The sequence below is a fragment of the Osmia bicornis genome, chromosome 3, assembly GCF_907164935.1.
Source record: "Osmia bicornis bicornis chromosome 3, iOsmBic2.1, whole genome shotgun sequence".
In the NCBI taxonomy this organism is placed as follows: Eukaryota; Metazoa; Arthropoda; class Insecta; order Hymenoptera; family Megachilidae; genus Osmia; species Osmia bicornis.
This window is the reverse complement of record NC_060218.1, coordinates 158,974-164,973: the sequence shown is the minus strand read 5'-3', so window position 1 is coordinate 164,973 and position 6,000 is coordinate 158,974. Positions and strand designations below refer to the sequence as shown.

General features: G+C 42.7%; 1 protein-coding gene across 1 annotated transcript in view; it reads left to right on the top strand.

The window, feature by feature from the left end:
• Window positions 1-3,128: 3,128 nt before the first annotated feature.
• LOC114876095 (protein turtle) overlaps window positions 3,129-6,000 on the top strand; it is a 134,877-nt gene continuing 132,005 nt past the window's right edge. The window contains exon 1 of the mRNA XM_046285169.1: window positions 3,129-3,147. The gene's annotated coding sequence lies outside the window, so the exon portion shown is untranslated. The remainder of the gene's footprint in view (window positions 3,148-6,000) is intronic.

Below are 6,000 nucleotides of genomic sequence, written 5' to 3'. Positions count from 1 at the left end.
TAAGCGATATAGAGAGAAAATTCGATTCGATTGAATCGATTTTTCGAGTGAGCAGGGATTTGTCGATTCGCGGATCGCTCGTAACCGTCGCGTCGCGTCGCGTCGCGTCGCGTCGCGTCGCTCCTAATGTAATGTCGAGTCGTCTCGGAGCTGATTCCAATAAAAGCCAAAACGGACACCGCAATCTCTGCCCCTGGTGATTCTATCTCTTTCTCTCCTTTGACACTCTTTGCTACCGTCTCTTTTCTCTCCTCGTCTCAATCTCTTTTCTGGTTCTCTCTGTCTCGCTTATTCACGACGGCAAATGGCACGCTCGGTCGGAGGGTGAATGAAACGAAGGCGTGGCGCGCACGTTGATTCATAGTGTGACTGACTGTCATCCGAGAACCAAGTTGCGGAACATCGATTTAGAAGAATGCTCCTAAAGCTGCTCGATTACTCTTCCTTTTTTTTCCTACCAACCTCTGCCCTAGATTGACAAAGTCTGCCCTAGATTAATGTCGCGCGTTAAACTTTCGCAGACGAAGCACTTCTGACAAGTTGGCATCGTGTGTGTACGCACCTGAAGAATTATGAGCATTGTTGTAGGACGTAGGAAATGGAGTGAGGAGAGGACAGAGGACAGAGGACAGAGGACAGAGGACAGAGGACAGAGGAAGAAAGTTTTGTTATGAACCTGTCGGATCGCACTAGTTACGTTATAACGCGAAAATGAATATTACGATTCGACAGACATTATTGCACACGAATAGCCTTTGGTTATCGACATTTCCGTCACTGTAATGAGAAGAGTTCGTTTAGATAGAGAATCGCACCGTCTGCTCCCGATAACTATTTCAATTTATAATGATCGGGACTAGTGTTTGAAAGACTTGCCGATTCAAATAGCATTCAGAGGTAAGCCGCAGATTGAAGGGATTATGTAAAGGAAAAGGATTAATCAATTTTACTAACAATAAAACTTTGACTTTATTAAAATGTTCAAAGGGATATAAACTTTAGATGCGTTTGTATCGATGTTAATGGGAAATCCCGATTCTAAGGAAACTATTATACTATCTGCTGAAAGCGAACTGAATCAAAATACATACTCGAAGGAAAAAATAGACTTCCTTTAGTAGCTTGTCCAATGAAATATGTCCAGAAATTTGTCACAGCTACCATTTCTTTTCGTTTTCATATAATATTCTAGATCATAAATTGTGCACCAGAGCGTTGTGAAACGGTTGTAATGCGCTCGGTTGCTATTCTGATGATTATCATGATTATAGAGATACGTTTATGGTCGTTTGCCAAGAGAAATGGCAGCATCTACGAGGTAAAATGGCACGGCATGAAGCCACAGCAACGTTCTTATTGCAGAAAAGTATGATAATCCGGCAAAGTGTGAAAAGTTCTACGAACGATTATTCAAAAGGTGAGTAGTCGTTCGCGCTTTTCCATGGAAATTAGACCAAATAATGAAATTCCTTTCGACTGATTAAAGCACAATATCTTTTCCAGTACTTTCGAGATTTCGAGGACGATGCGACGCGACGCGACGCGACGCGACGGTCTGTTTGTTTCAATAAAGTAATCAACAACGTTTCAACTAATCGTGCGTATCGATCAGCGGATAATAGAAAGTTTGCAGTTACTATAATCGGCGTTATATTATGACGAGGGGTCATTCAGATTCCATCGATAATGTCCTAGATTGTGGTTAGTGTTTCTGATCGTTCCCTGGCCCTTTGTACCTCTTGATCAACGCGATCACGGTGACATGCTTGGCAGTTTGCGCAGAGTGACCAACCGCGATACTACGGCTGAATAGTACGGAATAAACTGGGTTTGACCGATCTCGCACGGTCGATGGACTCGCATAAATTAGAAGCGTTAATATGCGTTAGGGCAATCCTATCCTGGTTATTGCCCAAGGGATCGTATCGTTGTTGCGCTCGTTCACCGCCTCGCTATTGTGTTTCTCGTTCTAACGCTATATGTATCGCGAAACGTGGTTCAGTGGCTCGCGAAAAGTCATCAATTACGCGGCTGCAGCTAGAAACAATTAATAAATAATATTGTACAAAGCGAGGAGAGCGAAAATAAGGGATAATTCGATTATTTCTCGTTTACGACTGTTTCGTAATCGACTGTTTCTTTTTTTGCAGTTAACGAATTTTTTACAACGATACGAGTATCTACATATGTATGTATATAATAAAATATAAGTATCAAAATATGTATATACATATCGCGAAAAATATAAAGGTTCTCTATAAATCTCTATAAATTCACGCGCGAAATCTTTTATTTGTTGCTTTTATCTTCTGGAAAAGAAAGACGGTGAAAAAGAATGATGTCGATTTAGTAGTTACCTTACGATAAAAAGAAAAAAATAATTTACGGAATTAGCGTGTATGCGCATAATAGAAGCGGTGCGCGATGCGCGATGCGCGATGTCGCGGAAGGATTTTGATTACTGCGTGGCGCGGCAGTTCGCTCTCGGCGTATATATACGGCGATGCCGGTGTCGCGAACGCCGATTGGTCGAGCGATCTTACGACGGCTACGCTTATTGGTCGGAGCGCAGAGGGTGGCGGAGGTGCGTTCGATAGCCTGGTTCGAACCCCCAGTACCCGGTAGAGCCTCGTACGGGAAAGTGCTCCGTTTGACGTGTCACTAATTTTCAAGCTCCGAAGCTTGTTCACGGACCGCGTGCCAATCTGACTGTTGGCCGTACATTCTTTTATCTCCTTTCTCCTTTCCTGTGCTGTTTTTCCCTTGCCGTTAGCGGATTTTGTTACGCAAACACGGTGATCGAGGAGAATACTCGCGTCTTCCGTATCGTACCGTACCTTCTCCCTCCACGCGCCTATTTGTGTTTCGTTAAAGCGTCGCGCCAGAGATTCTCAAGTCAAGTTTTACGACGACGCACCGTAGTTTTTTTCACGGATTTTTTAAATCGAGACGACGTAATTCTGTGGATTTTCCAAAGTGCCGCCGGATGTCGTTACGTGTTTTTATTGTGACTCTGAGTCCTTTTGTGTTTCGCGACATTCAGTGCCCTTTCCTTGATTTTCGAGGATTTTCCGTCTCCATACACCGGAAGTGAGCGATTGTGTATCGAGGAATTGCTTGCACTCCAAGTTTTACCTGCTACTATTGGTAAGTTTAGTTTTCTTTTTTTCTTTTTTTCTTTTTTTCTTTCCTTCTTTTAATGCATCGCGATCGTGGCGATGTTGCGAATCGATTATGCATCGGTACGGGATAACAGAGATCGACCGGGTAAAGGTTAGGCGTTCTCGAGCTTCCAATATAATAAGCAAGCGTCCACCTGCGATCGATGTTTTCGTGATCGGTCGTTGGCGTTTTTGTTTTTGCTCTTTCTGGTTGGCCGTGTTGACGTAAACATTAGAGGAGAGATTTGTGGTCGAACGTTAGCTAGTTCTCGACGGGGTTTCCTTTCTAGAGAGACGGTAGTTATTTACCAGCAAGCAAATACTATGGTCTCGTCGAAATCAGCGTGACTCTCTCCGCGCTTTTGGCATCGATAAAGTCCTGTTCTCAAAGAAATCGTCAATATTTACCGACGTCGAAAGCGTTTCGGTCGAGATGTTTCTCAACGTCGCCGTCGCCGTCGCCGTCGCCGTCGCCGTCGCCGTCGCCGTCGCTTCCGTCTTGACATTTGTCACAATTGACATTTGTCCGTTCAATATTTGACTTTTCACGGCTACCGCAGTCCACAACACACCAACTTTATCCGACGAATTGCTCCACAATGGAAATGTATCTATACATGAATATTGTACCGAGATAATTAGGTTAAAAAGCGTTTGATTTTACTCAAGGAGGAAAATACAGTTCTCTTTTTAGAATTTATCGCAAACAAACAAAGTTCATGTGTTGAAAGATATTAGCAGATAAAGGTTAAATTATACGTTACGGTTAAATGTATACTGAGACCGAATCATGGGGCTTTAGTGCTTTTGCAATGTCAATTCGTATTTGCTACCAAAGCGAGTTTCACTCTGGCTTGGTCGCTGATTATACTTTTTGGGAGCTGGATATCTGCGGATGCAGATGTCTTTTTCACGGTGTATGTATGTATAACGGGTGCAGATTTTCAGCTTCCTGCCGCGTTCGCCATCACAGTTGTACGGATTATTTATAGAATATTGCTGGGTCTGCAATATGTAGATAACCACAGCGCAGCGCGGCGATATTGATTTTACGTTCGCGGATCCTAGCCACCTGTACTCTACGGGTACCTGTGTATTTCTTTCGAATGCAAAGGGCCCACGAAGTATCGAGGGAGACCGGTATTTCCTATAAATATGTATATAATTTAATATACATACATCGAGAACGCGATCAACTTTTAAGAAACTCGATGCGAGTCTGCGAGAAAGCTTAAAATTATTTTTTAAACAGCACAAAATTCTTCCCTGCAGCTATTGTTCCAAAAATATAAAAAATAAAATGTTTCTTCTATTGTATAAAAATGGAATTTTCACGAGAGAGAAAATCTTTTCTTTGCGTGCTCGATTGTATCTTTTTTGCGTCTGTACATATGCAGGTTTCTTCAATTATTGCTCTCCAATTTTTCACCGGTGTAGGTATTCATTTAATTCAACGATACCAAGTTTTCCAGAGAAACGAAACGAAACGAAACGAAACGAAACGAAACGAAACGAAACGAAACGAAACGAAACGAAAAAAGGTACATGTTAATTCGTTTTTTTATTACACGCGCAAAAGAAAAGAATAACTGTGTTAGTTAAGAAACGAGTAGGTATGTAGACAGTTTCGATTCGCAGAACTTTTTTTCGTCCCAGGCAGTTAGTATCTCCGCTTTAATTTCCAACCCTGTAATGGCAAACAATTAACAGCGTAGAATTCTCTGTCTGTTCTTCGTTAAACTTTATTATTCAGCGTGGCAACTGAATAACGGGCAGAGAAGAAGGCGTTATTACTTTCCTGTGGTGTATGCGGCCGGAAAAGTGGAATTCGTTAAAGACCCTTTTTCTTTCGTGCTGTTGCAGGAAACTCGGATTACATCTTAATACACGTGAGAACTCTGTTGTCGTATTATCTTTGCACGTATTTGAAAATGGTAATCGTAACCAGTGGAATGCCAGGATAATTCTCGTATAAACGCATGCGAAGACAAAGGAGCGTTATTACGTTATTACATTCTACAATATTAAATCTTGGTTATTAATGTAAGGTTATTAATGTAAGTTTGCGGTATCTTGAAAATATCAAATATCAAATTAGGAATCTTTGTGCTCTTCTCTTCTTATCACAGTTTGCGATAAGTCTTACCTACATTAATTAGATGTTATTAATTGAAAAAGTTTGCCGACCAAAGAGTTAACGTCGATTCGAATTAGAAATCGATTAGAAAAAGCAGTATGTATGTAGCAAGGTTCTGTGTCAGCGCGTAGGGTAGAGACGCGTAGGTTATTACGAGAGGTAGAGTAAGCTAGGAGCACGGACGCGAACAGGACTGGAAGAACTTGCGGGAAACCTAATTCGAGGACGTACGTATCCGATAGTAGAGACAAGGGCCTTCATGCATATTCAGCGTATTTGTGGTCAGAACAGGCTGGGTAGCTCATTGCGTCGTTTGCCTTAGCTTGACGCGAACGGAGCCAGGAACATGGAAATTGGCGAGGGTTGAGCGTTCGTTATTCGAAAACCGCCACGACAGGTGAAAGGACTGTCCGTGTCCGTGTCCGTCTTCGTCTTCGTCTTCGTCTTTCTCGGCGCGCACCTGGCCGATTTAATGGACTTCCCTCTAAATTGAACGCTGCCCTCGGCGCCCTGTTTCCGGGGGTTGATTTTCCTTCTTCCTGACCGCCGCGCCGCGCCGCGCCGTCTACCGTTACTTCGAGAGAAGTAACCTACGGTACCTTTGATCTTGGCGCGAGAATTCTCCCACAGAAGAAACATTATTAATTGGAAGCGTATTTGCAAGCTGAAAGGCTTTCTTCCCTTTAACGTTCCTTTGCAACG